Source organism: Mesoplodon densirostris, chromosome X (assembly GCF_025265405.1).
Source record: "Mesoplodon densirostris isolate mMesDen1 chromosome X, mMesDen1 primary haplotype, whole genome shotgun sequence".
Lineage (NCBI taxonomy): Eukaryota > Metazoa > Chordata > Mammalia > Artiodactyla > Ziphiidae > Mesoplodon > Mesoplodon densirostris.
In genome coordinates, this window is record NC_082681.1 from 18,171,287 (window position 1) to 18,192,736 (window position 21,450).

At 41.5% G+C, this 21,450-nt stretch overlaps 1 pseudogene; it reads right to left on the bottom strand.

Moving 5' to 3' along the window:
• Positions 1-20,782, bottom strand: part of LOC132481494 (transmembrane 9 superfamily member 2-like) — a 57,583-nt pseudogene extending 36,801 nt beyond the window's left edge.
• Between the last annotated feature and the right edge of the window lie 668 nt (positions 20,783-21,450).

Genomic DNA, 21,450 nt, shown 5'->3' on the forward strand with positions numbered 1-21,450 from the left:
GGCAGTCAATGCTATTTTCCTTACCATTGCATACAGGACCTCCTGCCATGATCTGGCTTCTGCCTAGCCGCCACCCCCCTTTTTTTTCTGGCCCTGCGGCTCAGCATGCAGGATCTTAGTTCCCCAACCAGGAATTGAACCCGGGCCCCCTGCAGTGGAACCATGGAGTACTAATCACTGGACCGCCAGGGAATTCCCCCACCCCCCTTCTGAGCTTCATCTCTACCTGCATCCCCCAAACCGCAAATCTTATGCCACAAACACACTCGACTATTCACAGTCGCCCAATCACAGTATGCTGTTTCAGACTTCCAAGCTTTGGACCACACTGATTTCCCTAATAGAAATGCTCACCCACCCATTCATCTGACAAATACTTTTTCATTCCCTCCATTATATCCTCACTGCCCCTTAGTCTCCTAGCATATAACATTTTATCACAGTGACTTGCTTACAAGTCTATCTCCCTACATAGGACTGTGAACTTCTAGAGGGCAGGGACCATTTGTCTTTGTATCCCCAACACCTAGCACAAAACCGAGAAGATGGTAGGTGTCCCATTCATGTTTGTTAAGTGACTAAAATAGAAAGCAAATTGTAAATGAAGCAACATTCTTATATTTCTATAGTAAGTTCTCAACACTTACATGGATAATGCAAGCATCTTTCGATATGCCACGTTGGGTAATAAAACATCCTATCGGAAATCCTGGTGTGCAGTACTTTTTCCATCTTCCATATCATGACACCATATCACTGGCATATTATCAATAATCCTAAATATAAATATTTTTAAGGAAAAGATTTAAAAAGCATTTCAAATCAAGCAATACTAACATCATCTTACATTTAAGTTCAGATTTTTAATCAAACTCAAGTCGCAAAAAAATAGTATACAATTTCAGTAGATATTAAATAGTTATTAAAACTACTTCTGAAAGGAAGTGAAAAATTAAGTCATGTGATTTCAGATGCCAAACACAACAGTGATGTTGATAATTCAGTTATATTCCTCTCTTCAAGAAATCCAGCTTTGGGGCTTCCCTGGTGGTGCAGTGGTTAACAATCCACCTGCCAATGCAGGGGACACAGGTTCAAGCCCTGGTCCAGGAAGATCCCACATGCTGCAGAGCAACAAAGCCCTTGCGCCACACCTACTAAGCCTGCGCTCTACAGCCCTCAAGCCACAACTACTTTAGCCCGCACGCCTAGAGGCTGTGCTCCACACAAGAGAAGCCACAGCAATGAAAAGCCTGCACACTGCAACAAAGAGTAGCCCCTCACCGCAACTAGAGAAAGCCCGCGAGCAGCAACAAAGACACAAAGCAGTCAAAAATAAATAAATAAATTTATTTTTTAAAAAAAGGAATCCACCTTTTTCTTTTGTTTTTTTTTAACACCTTTATTGGAGTATAATTGCTTTACAACGGTGAGTTAGTTTCTGCTTTATAACAAAGTGAATCAGTTATATGTATACATATATCCCCATATCGCTTCCCTCTTGCATCTCCCTCCCTCCCACCCTCCCTATCCCACCCCACTTGGTGATCACAAAGCACCGGCCTGATCTCCCTGTCCCATGCGGCTGCTTTCCACTAGCTATCTACTTTACATTTGGTACTGTATATATGTCCATGCCACTCTCTCACTTTGTCACAGCTTACCCTTCCCCCTCCCCATGACCTCAAGTCCATTCTCTAGTAGGTCTGTGTCTTTATTCCTGTCCTGCCACTAGGTTCTTCATGACCATTTTTTTTTTTTAGATTCCATATATATGTGTTAGCATACAGTATTTTTTTTTCTCTTTCTGACTTACTTCACTCTGTATGACAGACTCTAGGTCCATCCACCTCACTATAAATGACTCAGTTTCATTTCCTTTATGGCTGAGTAATATTCCATTATATATATGGGCCACATCTTCTTTATCCATTCATCTGTCAATGGACATTTAGGTTGCTCCCATGTCCTGGCTATTGTAAATAAAGCTGCAATGAAAACTGTGGTCCATGACTCTTTTTTTGTCTGTTTGGTTTTTTTTTTTTTGGGGGGGGGTTGCAGTACACGGGCCTCTCACTCTTGTGGCCTCTCCCGTTGCGGGGCACAGGCTCCGGATGCGCAGGCTCAGAGGCCATGGCTCACGGGCCCAGCTGCTCTACGGCATGTGGGATCTTCCTGGACCAGGGCATGAACCCGTGTCCCCTGCATCAGCACGCAGACTCTCAACCACTGTGCCACCAGGGAAGCCCCATGACTCTTTTTGAATTATGGTTTTCTCAGGGTATATGCCCAGGAGTGTGACTGATGGGTCGTATGGTACTTCTATTTTTAGTTTTTTAAGGAACCTCCATACTGTTCTCCATAGTGGCTGTATCAATTTACATTCCCACCAACAGTGCAGGAGGGTTCCCTTTTCTCCACACACTCTCCAGAGTTTATTGTTTATAGATTTTTTGATGATGGACATTCTGACTGGTGTGAGGTGATACCTCATTGTACTTTTGATTTGCATTTCTCTAATGATTAGTGATGTTGAGCGTCCTTTCATGTGTTTGTTGGCAATCTGTATATCTTCTTTGGAGAAATGTCTATTTAGGTCTTCTGCCCATTTTTGGATTGGGTTGTTTGGTTTTTTGATATTGAGCTGCATGAGCTGGTTGTAAATTTTGGAGTTGCTTCATTTGCAAATATTTTCTCCCATTTTGAGGGTTGTATTTTCGTCTTGTTTATGGTTTCCTTTGCTGTGCAAAAGCTTTTAAGTGTCATTAGGTCTCATTTGTTTATTTTTGTTTTTATTTCCGTTTCTCTAAGAAGTGGGTAAAAATGGATCTTGCTGTGATTTATGTCATAGAGTGTTCTGCCTATGTTTTCCTCTAAGAGTTTTATAGTGTCTGGCCTTACATTTAGGTCTTTAATCCATTTTGAGTTTATTTTTGTGCATTGTGTTAGGGAGTGTTCTAATTTCATTCTTTTACATGTAGCTGTCCAGTTTTCCCAGCACCACTTATTGAAGAGGCTGTCTTTTCTCCATTGTATATTCTTGTCTCCTTTATCAAAGATAAGGTGGCCATATGTGTGTGGGTTTATCTCTGGGCTTTCTGTCCTGTTCCATTGATCTATAGGGGTCCCAGAAGAAGAAGAGATAAAGAAAGGGACTGAGAAAATATTTGAAGAGATTATAGTTGAAAACTTCCCTAATATGGGAAAGGAAATAGTTAATCAAGTCCAGGAAGCACAGGGAGTCCCATACAGGATAAATCCAAGGAGAAATATGCCAAGACACATATTAATTAAACTATCAAAAATTAAATACAAAGAAAAAATATTTAAAGCAGCAAGGGAAAAACAACAAGTAACATACGAGGGAATCCCCATAAGGTTAACAGCTGATATTTCAGCAGAAACTCTGCGAGCCAGAAGGGAGCGGCAGGACATATTTAAGGTGATGAAAGGGAAGAACCTACAACCAAGATTACTCTACCTAGCAAAGATCTCATTCAGATTTGACGGAGAAATTAAAACCTTTATAGACAAGCAAAAGCTAAGAGAATTCAGCACCACCAAATCAGCTCTACAACAAATGCTAAAGGAACTTCTCTAGGCAGGAAACACAAGAGAAAGAAAAGACCTACAATAACAAACCCAAAACAATTAAGAAGATGGTAATAGGAACATACATATTGATAATTACCTTAAATGTAAATGGATTAAATGCTCCAACCAAAAGACATAGACTGGCTGAATGGATACAAAAACAAGACCCGTATATATTCTGTCTACAAGAGACCCACTTCAGACCTAGGGACACATACAGACTGAAAGTGTGGAGGTGGAAAAATATATTCCATGCAAATGGAAGTCAAAAGAAAGCTGGAGTAGCGATTCTCATATCAGACAAAATAGACTTTAGGGCTTCCCTGGTGGCACAGTTGTTGAGAGTCCGCCTGCCGATGCAGGGGACACGGGTTCGTGCCCCGGTCCAAGAAGATCCCACATGCCGCGGAGCTGCTAGGCCCGTGAGCCATGGCTGCTGAGCCTGCGCGTCCGGAGCCTGTGCTCCGCAACGGGAGAGGCCATAACAGTGAGAGGCCCGCGTACCGCAGAGAAAAAAAAAAAAGACTTTAAAATAAAGACTATTACAAGAGACAAAGAAGGACAGCTTTTTCTTCTGATTTTCATTTGCTGTATCATAAGATTTTACACAAACTTTTACACGTTTCTGTCTTGTTAAAAGAAAACTATTAAGAAAGAAAATTAAAAATATTAAGAGATTTGACTAAATTGTATAAATCAAATGTCACAAAACAAGCACTTTATCTTACAAATAAAACTTTTCTTCAGAGACTTCAGTATGCCATCATTCTCAGCACTATCTCCTCTACATTTCAGTTCATACTTAAAATGATTACAGTAGACACACACACACATACACACACACTGCTTTCACCACTAAACAGAAGAATTTGCCTTCTTCAGTATTATAAAAGGTGGGGTATAAATCCATTGTAGCGGGAATTCCCTAGCAGTCCAGTGGTTAGTACTTCATGCTTCCACCGCAGGGGATGCAGGTTCTATCCCTGGTTGGGGAACTAAGATCCCACAAGCCTCACAGTGCAGCCAATAAATAAATAAATAAAATCCACTGCAGCTTTATAAAAACTACCCTGATCTACAACCCTTCACTAAAAACTGATAATAAAATTGGTTATAGTGATGGTTACACAACTCCATGAGTATACTAAAAAGCATTGAATTGGACACTTATGAGTGGGTGAATTATTTGGTATGTGAATGATCTCTCAATAAAGCTGTTACCAAAAAAAGTGATAATAAAATATTTGATACTTTTAATATGAAACCTCTTGTTTACAAAGTCTAGTTACAGGAGATTATCAAGATGAAGTGCCATTGTGGTTCATCAGAAAACAATAAGCAAGAATAAACAATGAAATTTAACACTTCATATCCTGAAATCATACAAATATTAACCCGAAAATTCCTTATTGGCAACTGAACTAAACTGTCATGTTTCTTCCATCCAAAGGATAGCATTTCTTGAAAAGGCGCACTTTTCTCTTAGGACAATGGTACTCCACAGGGGAATTGTGTGCAACTTTAATCATCGAAAAGCAAATGCCTGACACACAGACCAATGGAACACATCAATAGAGAACCCAGAAATAGACCTACACAACTAGGCCCAAGTGATTTTTTCACAAAGGTGCAAAAGCAAGTAAGTGGAGGAAGAACTGAAATTGCTGAAAAGGTCTTTCCATCAAATGGTACTGAAGCAATTGCACACCTACAGGCAAAAAAAAAAAGAATTTCAACCCAGACCTCACACCTTATACAAAAAATAACTCGAAATGGATCAGACTTAAATATATAAAGTCAAATTATAAAACTTTTAGAAGAAAGTCTTCAGGACCTAAGGCTATGCAAAGTCTTCTTAGACTTGACAACAGAAGCATGATGCATAAAAGGAAAACTTGATTACTGGACCACATAAAATTTAAAACATTTGCTTTGTGAAAGACCCTATAAAGAAGATGAAAACACAAGCCACAGACTGGGAGAAACTATTTGCAAAATACTGTTGCAATAAAGGAATCATAACTATTTTTAGAATATACAAAGAATTTTGAAAACTAAATAGAAAAAGAACAGAAAATGGGCAGCATGAGGGAGCCTTGTGCTGATGGAACTATGCTGTGTATTGACTGTGCTGGTGTGTACACAAATCTGCATCTCACACACACATGCACACACACACACACATACACACACACACACAAGAGTGCATGTAAAACTAGTGAAATCTGAAAAAGGTCTGTGCATTGTCCAACATCAGTTCCCTGGTTTTGCTATTGTACTATAGTCATGCAAGATGTTACCATTGGGCAAACCTGGGTAAAGGGTATACAAGACCTCCCTGTTCATTTTTTTGTAGCTTCCTGTGAATCTGTAATTATTTCAAAATAAAAAGTTGTAAAACAAGCGAACGTCTGATGGTTTCACCTATACTAAAATTGATCAAATTATACACTTTCAATATGTGTAGTTTATTGTACTTCAGTTATACTTCAATGAAGTTGAGAAAAAAGAAGAAAAAAGTTAGTGCCTTCATAACCATGACTGCTCTTGAAAACATCCTCACTCTATCCCCATATCTATTAAGATATCAAGGGCAATATCAATAGATACTGAGAGTCCAATTACATCTACTTATATCACCCTACCCAAAATATGCAAGAACAAAAAATTGAACTTTTTTTCTTTATGAAGCAAAAATAAAACTTGAAAGGCAAAACCTTTGTGTGGAACCACCAACTACTGCAGATAGCTTAAAGAGCATATAGAGTCATCCCTCAGTATCAGTGGAGTATTGGTTCTAGAACTCCCAAGGATATCAAAATCCACAGATACCAAAATCCACCATTGCTCAAGTCCCTCATATAAAATGGTGGAGTATATGCATATAACCTACACACATCCTCCCCTATACAGTTGACCCTTGAACAATGCAGAGGTTAGGGGTCCAACCCTCCCTGATGTTGAAAATCTACCTGTAACTTATAGTTGGCCCTCTACATAGATGGTTCCTCTGAATCAGGGTTCCACATCCAGGGATTCAGCCAACCACAGATCATATACTGAAAAAAAAATCAGGGTATAAGTAGACCCACGCAGTTCAAACCTGTGTTGTTCAAGGGTCAGCTGTACTTCAAACCATCTCTACATTACTTATAATACTTAATACACAATGTAAACGCTATGTAAATTCTAGTTTTGCTTTTGGGAACTTTCTGGAATTTTTTTCCCCGAATATTTTCGATTCCAGGTTGGTTGAATCTTCAGATGTGGAACCCTTGGATTTGGAGGGCCAACTGTATTAATGTATTCTTCTGGCAATGCCGGATTCTACCTCCTTTCCTTTTTCTTTACCTCCTTTTAGAGCAAAGACTCTGGTGCGATTATGGTTGACCCTTGAACAACACAAGTTTGCACTATCCAGGTTCACTTACATGAAGATTTTTTCAATAAATATACAGTGGGCACTCTGATTCCATGGGTTCCACATCCACAGATTCAACCAACCGTGGATGGCAAACGTAAAATTTAATACACGATCCGTGGTTGGTTGAATCTGCAGATGTGGAACCTGCCTATGTGGAGGGCTGACTATGGGCTTGAGCATATGTGGATTTTGGTATCTGCAGTCAGTCCTGGAACCAATCTCCCATGGATACCGAGGGATGGCTGTATATGTAGTCAGTTTTGAGAAGATTCATTTTTAAATAAGATTTAAAATAAGATGAACTGAATAACCTCATAAGGAGATGATGTTATTCGTTCTCCAAATAGTACTTGTCCAAGATTTTCAGAAGGGCTTTTCTTTCCGGAGTCTTGACAGAAGTCAAAAAAAAAAAAAAAGAGAGGGCCTCCCTGGTGGCGCAAGTGGTTGAGAGTCCGCCTGCCGATGCAGGGGATACGGGTTCGTGCCCCGGTCTGGGAGGATCCCATATGCCGCGGAGCGGCTGGGCCCGTGAGCCATGGCCGCTGAGCCTGCGCGTCCGGAGCCTGCGCGTCCGGAGCCTGTGCTCCGCAACGGGGGAGACCACAACAGTGAGAGGCCCGCATACCGCAAAAAAAAAAAAAAAAAAAAGAGAGAGAGAGAGAGGTTCAAGTAAGGTAAAAAAAAAATCAGCAAAGAAATCAGTCCTTATAATTTATCTAGCCTCTCCACTTTTAATAGTAGATTCTTCTAAAAATATGACCCAGAATCTTTCTATTTATGATTTATAGACCTCATTATATGTTCCTCTTTAAACTGTTTAACCTCTGATAATTATGAATTCATTATTTAAAATGCTCATGGTACTGCTCTTGACTTTTGTAACGCAGGTAATCACAATCAAAAAGAAAACAACACTATATTTAGGATTAAACTTCAAATTACATATAAGCACAAATAAGGTAACAATGGCTTAAAGTCTGTACTGATTCTAACCTGGGACATTTAGAAACTGTAATTATCAGTTCTGATCAAAGGGGAATTAAAAAACAAACAGCCCCAAACACATTCCCACATACTCACAAATCAAATAGTTACTAGGTGAAAAGAATTACAATTACCTTTAAGTAAATTTGAATGTAAAATGGCTTAGGTAGAAGATAAAATAAATGGTAGGCCTCTGTAATATTTTAAATTCTCATACTAACACCCTACATTTACACCTGGTATTTTAATGAAAATCAGACCTGATTTTATTTCCGCTTAATTAGTAGAAATAAAGTAATACCAAAGGGAACTACAATCATTTTTTCTAAGTACATCATTTGTTGTTATTCTCAAATGAATGATCATACTGAATCTTATAACAGCTACTCACTACTAAACTAAGCACCTTCATCCATTAAAAACCTTAGTATAAACCTACCTTAGTATTTGATATTTTAGAAATAAGATACAACTCTGCAAAGATATTTTTTCAAGTTCAAAGTGTAGTAAATTTATAATTTTCCTTTCTTAGAAAGAAAAATCAAGTATGGCAACTTCCTAATTTTTAAGCACTTGTCTCACATTGAAAGCTCTCTATTCTAATCCTTTTTTCTGTTACGTTTATTATAAAATTACCACTACATTTCTTAATATATTCAGGGCTTTCGTTCACTAACTTTAAAAACTTAAGGGACTTCCGGGTAAGATGGTGGAAGAGTAAGACGCAGAGATCACCTTCCTCCCCACAGATACACCAGAAATACAGCTACACGTGGAACAACTCCTACAGAACACCTACTGAACGCTGGCAGAAGACCCCAGACCTCCCAAAAGGCAAGAAACTCCCCACATACCTGGGTAGGGCAAAGCAGAGAGATTCCCGCACAGAGGAGCGGTGCCGAGCGGCACTCACCAGCCCGAGAGGCTTGTCTGCTCCCCCGCCGGGGCGGGCGGCGCTGGAGCTGAGGCTCGGGCTTCGGTCAGAGCGCAGGGAGAGGACTGGGGCTGGCGGCGAGAACTCAGCCTGAAGGGGGCTAATGTGCCACAGCTAGCCGGGAGGGAGTCCGGGAAAACTCTGGAGCTGCCGAAGACGCAGGAGACTTTTTCTTCCCTCTTGGTTTCCTGGTGCGCGAGGAGAGGGGATTAAGAGCGCCGCGTAAAGGAGCTCCAGAGACGGGCGCGAGTCGCGGCTGAAAGCGCGGAGCCCAGAGACGGGCGTGGGACGCTGGGGCTGCTGCTGCCGCCGCCAAGAAGCCTGTGTGCGAGCGCAGGTCACTGTCCACACTGCCCTTCCAGGAGCCTGTGCAGCCTGCCACTGCCGGGGTCCCGGGATCCAGGGGCGGCTTCCCTGGGAGAACGCACGGCACGCCTCGGGCTGGTGCAACGTCACGCCGACCTCTGCCGCTGCAGGCTCGCCCCGCACTCCGTGCCCCTCCCTCCCGCCCGGCCTGAGTGAGCCAGAGTCCCCGAAGAGGCTGATCCTTTAACCCTGTCCTGTCTGAGCGAAGAACAGACGCCCTCCGGCGACCTACACGCAGAGGCGGGGCCAAATCCAAAGCTGAGACCCAGGAGCTGTGAGAACAAAGAAGAGAAAGGGAAACCTCTCCCAGCAGCCTCAGAAGCAGCGGATTAAAGCTCCACAATCAACTTCATGTACCCTGCATCTGTGGAATACATGAATAGACAACAAATCATCCCAAATTGAGGAGCCAGGAGTCAGTGCTGTGCCTCTGAGGTGGGAGAGCCAACTTCAGGACACTGGTCCACAAGAGACCTCCCAGCTCCACATAATATCAAACGGCGAAAATCTTCCAGAGATCTCCATCTCAACACCAGCACCCAGCTTCACTCAACGACCAGCAAGCTACAGTGCTGGACACCCTATGCCAAACAACTAGCAAGACAGGAACACAACGCCACCCATTAGCAGAGAGGCTGCCTCAAATCATAAAAAGTCCGCAAACACCCCAAAACACACCACCAGACGTGGACCTGCCCACCAGAAAGACAAGATCCAGCCTCATCCACCAGAACACAGGCAGTAGTCCCCTCCACCAAGAAGCCTACACAACCCACTAAACCAACCTTAGCCACTGGGGACAGACACCAAAAACAACGGGAACTACGAACCTGCAGCCTGCAAAAAGGAGACCCCAAACACAGTAACATAAGCAAAATGAGAAGACAGAAAAACACACAGCAGGTGAAGGAGCAAGATAAAAACCCACCAGACCTAACAAATGAAGAGGTAATAGGCAGTCTATCTGAAAAAGAATTCAGAATAATGATGGTAAAGATGATCCAAAATCTTGGAAATAGAATAGACAAAATGCAAGAAACAGTTAACAAGGACCTAGAAGAACTAAAGACAAATCAAGCATCGATTAAAAACACAATAAATGAAATAAAAAATACTCTAGATGGGATCAATAGCAGAATAACTGAGGAAGAAGAACGGATAAGTGAGGTGGAAGATAAAATAGTGGAAATAACTGCTGCACAGCAAAATAAAGAAAAAAGAATGAAAAGAACAGAGGACAGTCTCAGAGACCTCTGGGACAACATTAAACGCACCAACATTCGAATTATAGGGGTTCCAGAAGAAGAAGAGAAAAAGAAAGGGACTGAGAAAATATTTGAAGAGATTATAGTTGAAAACTTCCCTAATATGGGAAAGGAAATAGTTAATCAAGTCCAGGAGGCACAGAGAGTCCCATACAGAATAAATCCAAGGAGAAATACACCAAGACACATATTAATCAAACTGTCAAAAATTAAACACAAAGAAATCATATTAAAAGCAGCAAGGCAAAAACAACAAATAACACACAAGGGAATCCCCATCAGGATAACAGCTGATCTCTCAGCAGAAACTCTACAAGCCAGAAGGGAGTGGCAGGACATACTTAAAGTGATGAAGGAGAAAAACCTGCAACCAAGATTACTCTACCCAGCAAGGATCTCATTCAGATTTGATGGAGAAATTAAAACCTTTACAGACAAGCAAAAGCTGAGAGAGTTCAGCACCACCAAACCAGCTTTACAACAAATGCTAAAGGAACTTCTCTAGGCAAGAAACACAACAGAAGGAAAAGAACTACAATAACGAACCCAAAACAATTAAGAAAATGGGAATAGGAACATACATATCAATAATTACCTTAAATGTAAATGGACTAAATGCTCCCACCAAAAGACACAGACTGGCTGAATGGATACAAAAACAAGACCCATATATATGCTGTCTACAAGAGACCCACTTCAGACCTAGAGACACATACAGACTGAAAGTAAGGGGATGGAAAAAGATATTCCATGCAAATGGAAACCAAAAGAAAGCTGGAGTAGCAATTCTCATATCAGACAAAATAGACTTTAAAATAAAGACTACTAGAAGAGACAAAGAAGGACACTACATAATGATCAAGGGATCAATCCAAGAAGAAGATATAACAATTGTAAATATTTATGCACCAAACATAGGAGCACCTCAATACATAAGGTAAATACTAACAGCCATAAAAGGGGAAATCGACAGTAACACATTCATAGTAGGGGACTTTAACACCCCACTTTCACCAATGGACAGGTCATCCAAAATGAAAATAAATAAGGAAACACAAGCTTTAAATGATACATTAAACAAGATGGACTTAATTGATATTTATAGGACATTCCATCCAAAAACAACAGAATACACATTTTTCTCAAGTGCTCATGGAACATTCTCCAGGATAGATCATATCTTGGGTCACAAATCAAGCCTTGGTAAATTTAAGAAAATTGAAATTGTATCAAGTATCTTTTCCGACCACAATGCTATGAGACTAGATATCAATTACAGGAAAAGAGCTGTAAAACATACAAACACATGGAGGCTAAACAATACACTACTTAATAACGAAGTGATCACTGAAGAAATCAAAGAGGAAATTAAAAAATACCTAGAAACAAATGACAATGGAGACACGACGACCCAAAACCTATGGGATGCAGCAAAAGCAGTTCTAAGAGGGAAGTTTATGGCAATACAATCCCACCTTAAGAAACAGGAAGTATCTCGAATAAACAACCTAACCTTGCACCTAAAGCACTTAGAGAAAGAAGAACAAAAACATCCCAAAGTTAGCAGAAGGAAAGAAATCATAAAAATCAGATCAGAAATAAATGAAAAAGAAATGAAGGAAACGATAGCAAAGATCAATAAAACTAAAAGCTGGTTCTTTGAGAAGATAAACAAAATTGATAAACCATTAGCCAGACTCATCAAGAAAAAAAGGGAGAAGACTCAAATCAATAGAATTAGAAATGAAAAAGGAGAAGTAACAACTGACACTGAAGAAATACAAAAGATCCTGAGAGATTACTATAAGCAACTCTATGCCAATAAAATGGACAACCTGGAAGAAATGGACAAATTCTTAGAAATGTACAACCTGCCAAGACTGAATCAGGAAGAAATAGAAAATATGAACAGACCAATCACAAGCACTGAAATTGAAACTGTGATTAAAAATCTTCCAACAAACAAAAGCCCAGGACCAGATGGCTTCACAGGCGAATTCTATCAAGCATTTAGAGAAGAGCTAACACCTATCCTTCTCAAACTCTTCCAAAATATAGCAGAGGGAGGAACACTCCCAAACTCATTCTACGAGGCCACCATCACCTTGATACCAAAACCAGACAAGGATCTCACAAAGAAAGAAAACTACAGGCCAATATCACTGATGAACATAGATGCAAAAATCCTCAACAAAATACTAGCAAACAGAATCCAACAGCACATTAAAAGGATCATACACCATGATCAAGTGGGGTTTATTCCAGGAATGCAAGGATTCTTCAATATACGCAAATCAATCAATGTGATACACCATATTAACAAACTGAAGGAGAAAAACCATATGATCATCTCAATAGATGCAGAGAAAGCTTTTGACAAAATTCAACACCCATTTATGATAAAAACCCTGCAGAAAGTAGGCATAGAGGGAACTTTCCTCAACATAATAAAGGCCATATATGACAAACCCACAGCCAGCATCGTCCTCAATGGTGAAAAACTGAAACCATTTCCACTAAGATCAGGAACAAGACAAGGTTGCCCACTCTCACCACTCTTATTCAACCTAGTTTTGGAAGTTTTAGCCACAGCAATCAGAGAAGAAAAGGAAATAAAAGGAATCCAAATGGGAAAAGAAGAAGTAAAGCTGTCACTGTTTGCAGATGACATGATACTATACATAGAGAATCCTAAAGATGCTACCAGAAAACTACTAGAGCTAATCAATGAATTTGGTAAAGTTGCAGGATACAAAATTAATGCACAGAAATCTCTGGCATTCCTATATACTAATGATGAAAAATCTGAAAATGAAATCAAGGAAACATTCCCATTTACCATTGCAACAAAAAGAATAAAATATCTAGGAATAAACCTACCTAAGGAGACAAAAGACCTGTATGCAGAAAATTATAAGACACTGATGAAAGAAATTAAAGATGATACAAATAGATGGAGAGATGTACCATGTTCTTGGATTGGAAGAATCAACATTGTGAAAATGACTCTACTACCCAAAGCAATCTACAGATTCAATGCAATACCTATCAAACTACCAATGGCATTTTTCACAGAACTAGAACAAAAAATTTCACAATTTGTATGGAAACACAAAAGACCCCGAATAGCCAAAGCAATCTTGAGAACCAAAAACGGAGCTGGAGGAATCAGGCTCCCTGACTTCAGACTATATTACAAAGCTACAGTAATCAAGACAGTATGGTACTGGCACAAAAACAGAAAGATAGATCAATGGAACAGGATAGAAAGCCCAGAGATAAACCCACGGACATATGGTCACCTTATCTTTGATAAAGGAGGCAGGAATGTACAGTGGAGAAAGGACAGTCTCTTCAATAAGTGGTGCTGGGAAAACTGGACAGGGACATGTAAAAGTATGAGATTAGATCACTCCCTAACACCATACACAAAAATTAGCTCAAAATGGATTAAAGACCTAAATGTAAGGCCAGACACTATCAAACTCCTAGAGGAAAACATAGGCAGAACACTCTATGACATAAATCACAGCAAGATCCTTTTTGACCCACCTCCTAGAGAAATGGAAATAAAGACAAAAATAAACACATGGGACCTAATGAAACTTCAAAGCTTTTGCACAGCAAAGGAAACCATAAACAAGACCAAAAGACAACCCTCAGAATGGGAGAAAATATTTGCAAATGAAGCAACTGACAAAGGATTAATCTCCAAAATTTATAAGCAGCTCATGCAGCTCAATAGCAAAAAAACAAACAACCCAATCCAAAAATGGGCAGAAGACCTAAATAGACATTTCTCCACAAAAGATATACAGACAGCCAACAAACACATGAAAGGATGCTCAACATCTTTACTCATTAGAGAAATGCAAATCAAAACTACAATGAGATATCATCTCACACCAGTCAGAATGGCCATCATCAAAAAATCTAGAAACAATAAATGCTGGAGAGGGTGTGGAAAAAAGGGAACACTCTTGCACTGCTGGTGGGAATGTGAATTGGTACAGCCACTATGGAGAACGGTATGGAGGTTCCTTAAAAAACTACAAATAGAACTACCATATGACCCAGCAATCCCACTACTGGGCATATACCCTGAGAAAACCATAATTCAAAAAGAGTCATGTACCAAAATGTTCATTGCAGCTCTATTTACAATAGCCAGGACATGGAAGCAACCTAAGTGTCCATCAACAGATGAATGGATAAAGAAGATGTGGCACATATATACAATGGAATATTACTCAGCCATAAAAAGAAATGAAATTGAGCTATTTGTAATGAGGTGGATGGACCTAGAGTCTGTCATACAGAGTGAAGTAAGTCAGAAAGAGAAAGACAAATACTGTATGCTGACACATATATATGGAATTTAAGAAAAAAATGTCATCAAGAACATAGGGGTAAGACAGGAATAAAGACACAGACCTACTAGAGCATGGACTTGAGGATATGGGGAGGGGGAAGGGTAAGCTGTGACAAAGTGAAAGAGCGGCATGGACATATATACACTACCAAACGTAAGGTAGATAGCTAGTGGGAAGCAGCCGCATAGCACAGGGAGATCACCTCGGTTCTTTGTGACCGCCTGGAGGGGTGGGATAGGGAGGGTGGGAGGGAGACGCAAAAGGGAGGGGATATGGGAACATATGTATATGTATAACTGATTAAATTTGTAAAATAAAAAAAAAAAAAAGAAAGTCACCTTTCTCTTCAGCCTGAGTTTGTAACATGAGAGCCACACCTGAAACATACAAAGAGGAGAGAACAAGAAATTAAAAAAAAAAAAAAAAAAAAAAACTTAAGGCACATTTTAACACAATTATATCATAATTATGATATAAATTAATCACAATTATATCAATTATATTGGATATAATTATAATACTTACAACTTACGTATTATACTCATAAGGTAGCACAGATTCCACTGAGTCCAGTCTATTTACAAATAGTGCTACTGATGACTACAAGAAGGGAAAAAAAATCATTACTTATACAAAGTAATATAAGGTAGCACTTGCAAAATACATAATGAAGTAAGTGAAAGGTAATTGGGTCTATTGCTCCTATCAATTTATAACTGTATAGTTATAAATTTATAACTTAGCACAGTGTTATAAATTTATAACACAGTACAGTTATAAATTTTTAAAACAGTATAGCTATAAATTCATAACATTTCATTTATCTGGCATCATCGGGGTCTTTGAATACATAAATTTTTCAGATACCTCAGCCATTCTTAACCTTTTTAAATTATAGAACCCTTTGAGAATAGGATGAAAGCCATGGCTCCTTGCCCCAGAAAAGCACACATATTCACCAAATTCCCTGTTCAGCTTTAAGAGGCTTCATAGGGCCCCTAGGGTCCATGGAACTCAAGTTAAGAACTTGAAATAATTAAAGCTACCTGCATAAGTGCTTTTCTTGTATTATTGTAACCATTTTTATAAGAATTATTCTAAAATACACTTCACTCTTTCCTATCTTAAACAAAACATTATGATCACAATTTAACCTTCCTTGATGACCCAGGGTCATTTTGAGCATCAATCATTGCACCTGCTTTGACTCTGTGACATCTCCAGTATCAAATGAGATGAGAACAGCTATTTGCCCCAAAACTGAATGGCAAGAGATAACTATTTACACCCCTGCTACCCACACCCCTCCACCCCTACCAAAGAACATAAACTTGTTTGTAAAGAGTTTCCTTTATTTTTGTAAAGAGTTTCTCTTTCATTTTGGCTGTCAGCTGTCATTATGCCTTTTCTCCCTTCTTTTTTTCCCCCTAATCTGCTATAGGGTAAGCCCTCAATTTGTGTAATAAATGATCAGATTTGTTAAAACTATGTGAAAAAGGACATAAAAAAGAATGAAATTTTGCCATTTGCAACACCATGGATGGACCTGAAGGGTATTACGCTTCGTAAAATAAGTTAGACAGAAAAAGACAAATACTGTATGATATCAATTATATGTGGAATCTAAAAAATAGGATGAATGAATATAACAGAACAGAAACAGACTCACAGATATAGAGAACAAACTAGTGGTTACCACTGGGGAGAGGAAAGTGGAGAAGGGCAAGATAGGGGTAGGGAATTAACAGATACAAACTACTGTGTATAAAAGAAATAAGCTGCAAGGATATATCATACAGCACAGGGAATATAACCAATATTTTATAACTTTAAAAAATGTATTTATTTATTTATGTTTTATTTTTGGCTGCGTTGGGTCTTCCTTGCTGCGCGTGGGCTTTCTCTAGTTGCAGCGAGCGGGGGCTACTCATCATTGTGGTGCGCAGGCTTCTCATTGCAGTGGTTTCTCTTGTTGCGAAGCATGGGCTCTAGGCGTGCGGGCTTCAGTAGTTGTGGCACGTTGGCTCAGAAGTTGTGGCTTGTGGGCTCTAGAGCGCAGGCTCAGTAGTTGTGGCACACAGGTTTAGCTGCTCCATGGCCTGTGGGATCTTCCCGGACCAGGGCTCGAACCCATATCCCCTGCATTGGCAGGCGGATTCTTAACCACTGCGACACCAGGGAAGTCCTATAATAACTTTAAATGGAGGGAGTTCCCTGGCGGTCCAGTGGTTAGGACTCAGTACTCTCACTGCTGGAGCCCTTGGTTCCATCCCTGGTCAGGGAACTAAGGTCCTGCATGCCACACAGCAAGGCCAGAAAAAAAGCCTATGTCAAAAAGACGGTCTGAGAGCATGAAGTTAGTTCATGAACACTATAACATCTCTTCTGGCTCTTCACAGGACGCTTTTGCTTACTTCCCTGGATCTCAGCTGTCTCTTGATAATTTACCAGACAGGATTTTTTAAATCACTAAAACAGCAGAACTTGGGTAATCCTTTATTCATTTTCAAAATTTCATATGCTGCTTTTTAAAAGATTGAACATCGGCTATCATCTATACCATGTGGTTAGATTTTTCTTTTTTAAAGACAAGGACATGGAAAGTTATCACACTTGGGAACACATGTAAATAACCTTACTATAACTCTGTAAACAAGAGAATTGTATCTACACTTAGTGAAATTTAATCAGAAATTTAGAAATAGCAACATATATGAGTTATAGTTTTATAAAGGTGAATAGGCAAAGGTTTCTAAAGGACAGCAGATAATTAAAGATAATAGTTCTCATCTAGAGTCCCCAAACTAACAAAGTACATAAGATTTCAACTATATTTTAAAATGCGGGACTTCCCTGGTGGCACAGTGGTTAAGAATCTGCCTGCCACTGCAGGAGACATGGGTTCAAGCCCTGGTCCGGGAAGATCCCATGTGCCATGGAGCAACTAATCCCATGGGCCACAACTACTGAGCCTGCGCTCTAGAGCCCGCGAGCCACAACTACTGAAGCCCGCGTGCCTAGAGCCCATGCTCTGCAGCAAGAGAAGCCACTGCAATGAGAAGTCCGTGCACCACAACAAAGAGTAGCCCCTGCTCGCCACAACTAGAGAAAGCCCATGCACAGCAACGAAGACCCAATGCAGCCAAAAATAAATATAAATAAATAAAATGCATATTTGGAGCTTACTATATTTATAAGAACCTTGATAGTTTCTCAAATCAAGTGGAAAAAAGATAGATTAATCAATAAATGGTGTTAAGGCAACTGGTCACCAATCTGAAAAAAAAATTAAGAGGGCTCCTCTCATATATTACACCAGAAAATGTTAATCTTATTTAAATGTTAAAATTAAAACCATACAAGTAATATAAGAAACCATAGGAGGGCTTCCCTGGTGGCGCAGTGGTTGAGAGTCTGCCTGCCGATGCAGGGTACACGGGTTCGTGCCCTGGTCCAGGAAGATCCCACGTGCCGCGGAGCAGCTGGGTCCGTGAGCCATGGCCGCTGAGCCTGTGCGTCCGGAGCCTGTGCTCTGAAACGGGAGAGGCTGCAACAGTGAGAGGCCCGCGTACCGCAAAAAAAAAAAAAAAAAAAAAAAGAAGCCATAGGAGAATTATTTTATAATCTTGGCTGGTGTGGTAAAGACCTCTCAAATAGGGCACAAAACTCAGAAGTCATAAAAAATTTGAAAAATAGAATAAAAGCCAATTTTTCTAAACGACAAAAGAAAAAAAACAATAAGCAAAACCAAAGACAACTGACAAACTTGGAAAAAGGATGCCACAGACAAGGAACTAGTTTCCTTATTTAAGAGTTTCCACAAATCAATTTTTTAAATGTTCAACTTGGGACTTCCCTGGTGGCACAGTGGTTAAGAATCCACCTGCCAATGCAGGGGACACGGGTTCGAGCCCTGGCCCGGGAAGATCCCACATGCTGTGGAGGAACTAAGCCCTTGTGCCACAACTACTGAGCCTGTGCTCTAGAGCCCACGAGCCACAACTACTGAACCCATGTGCCACAATTACTGAGCCCACGCACCTAGAGCCCGTGCTCCACAACAAAGAGAAGCCACCACAATGAGAAGCCTGCACACCGCAAGGAAGAGTAGCCCCCGCTTGCTGCAACTAGAGAAAGTTCGCATGCAGCAACGAAGACGCAACGAAGGAAGGAAGAAAGAAATTCGTTAAAGATTATATTTCTTTGCTAGGAAGCCTGCTGAAATAAAGAGCCAGTACTAGGTATTACCAGTCAGAGAAAAGGCAGGTGTAAAGTAATTTTTACATGCTATTTCTTAGTTACACATGTTTCACAAGATGATGGCTCAAAACACCACCATCAATACTTCTCACAGGAAAAGGCAAGCTCCAGAATTAAGAGCAAGTTTGCTGCACCTAGAACTGGCCTCTAAAAACCCCAGCTTTCAACTTGGCTAAGTCTATAGTCAAACCACACCTCGCACTGTTCTCAACTCTGTAATGCCTGTGTGGTTCCTTCTAAGAGAACATTACCCCACACACTCGACTGGGTAACCTGAGGTCAGAAAATAAGTCTTACAATTCATTAATACTTTTTGAATTGATCACTTGCAAAAAAAATTTTTAGAGTGAGTTTACAGTTACAAAAACAAGACTGCCAAGGAAGGGAGTCAAAATATTATTGGGGTTTGGTGGACATGCGGAAGAGGAATTGTGCCAGAAATCTCTGGCTAGAGAAAACTCATAATGATAATGGTTACCATTTATTTAAGGCTTACCAGGTGCCAGGTGTTTTTGTCAGTGCTTTTCATACGTTGTCTCATTTTATTCTCACAAGTCTGAGAGGTAAACAATATTATCTTGCTGTTTGCGGAGAGGGCCCAGGAGAAACCAACGTGAATTAACAAGAATTAAGGAGGTAAAAGTGTGTGACCACAGGAGTGAGGGGTGACAGAAACATGGTGGGACTATATCTAAGGAAGACCTAGTGACTGTGTGAATCTTGAAAGGCAGATTATATTCAGTATATGGGGGAGAGTAGGGAGGGGAAGTGGGAAAGAGAGAGAGGACACAGAGTAGGTGAGGAAGGAACCCCCGAGCGGGAGGGGGAGGGGAGGAGTTATGATGGAGGAGGAGTTAAGAGAGAGGTGGAGGAGCAACCAATTGGAAGGGGGGAGAGGTAGGAACCAAGGGGGAAGGGGAGTGGCTGAGAAGGAGTAGGCGGGACAGAGCAGGAGCAGGAACTAGAGGCACCAAGAGAAGAGAAGAGGGCGGGGCCGAGAGGAAGGGCGGAGCCTAGAGGGAAGAGGGGGAGGGAGGGGGCGGGGTCAAGAGGGAGTGGAAAGGAAGAAGCCCGAGACCGCGGGCAAGAAGCGGAGAGAAAAGTGTAAAAGGAGGAGCTGTGAGGTGGGCGGAGGAGAAGCTGAGAGGGAGTTAGAGGAAAAGAGACGAAGGGGGAGGAGCCAAGAGGGAGGGAAAGAGGATCAGGGAAAAAGAGAGGTCCGGATCCGCCAAGTGCGAGGCTCAGCGATTGAGACCCTGAAACACACCCACAGAGGGGGCTTTGGCATTCCGGGTCAGAGTCTGAGAGCTCCCAGCACTGGTCGGCCCCGGTGTGCCCCCTACCGCAACCCGAAGCCTCCCCTCACATCTCACTTCCTCCCTCTAGTCCTCACCTTGCAGGTAGCAGTCTCTCGGTCTGCCTCGCAGAAGTTGACCAGAGCCAACGCGGGAAGATAAAAAGCCGCGCAGCGGGCGGCCTTAAACCCCGGGAGCAGCCCCAGCCCCAGCAGCCACCTGAGCCCGGGGAGGGTGGGCCACAGGCGACAGAGGTTGGTTCCCAGGCGGAAACCACGAGTACACATTCTAGGAGCCGGTTCAGCGCTTGAGGACACACACCATGGGCGAGATCGGAACCAGTGGAGGGGAGAAGCGGAAATGATAAGGAAGAACCGTGGACGGACAGGGAAGAGCCGAGACCGGCTGGTGGGACTAGAACTCCAGGGAAGGCTACTTGTTCGGGCGAGACATTGGCCTGGAGACCGGTTGCTAGACGGCCTGGCTGGCTTTGTGAACGCGCGGAGCACGCATGCGTGCGGGTCCCCGCCGCGCCTTCCACCGCCCCTCACCCCTCCTCCCTATCCCCCACCTCCCTCCTCGTCCTCCCAGCATCCCCAGCCTAGCCCTTTCCCGCGGTTCTGGCGGTTCCTCGCGCGCAGCCTTCAGAGCTGCCTCGCGGTGTCCCGGGGGCGGGGGGGAGGGGGGAAGCAGCCTGAGAGGTTTCAACTTCCCAGCATCACAGAGTCTCGCGTCCTCCTGATTTTGCTTCTCTTAGTACCAATAGCAGGGTTACCGCCCCGCCATCTTCAGTTCTTGCTGCCGGGGTGGGCGGAGGGGAATTCCTGGGCCTTGCTGCCCAGTGTGGTGGTTATTCGGCGCTTGAAATGCAGCAAGTACGAAACTGATGTCTGTAAGTGTACATTGTACACCAGGTTTCAAAGAATTTGCACGGTAAAAAGAATGCAAAACCTCT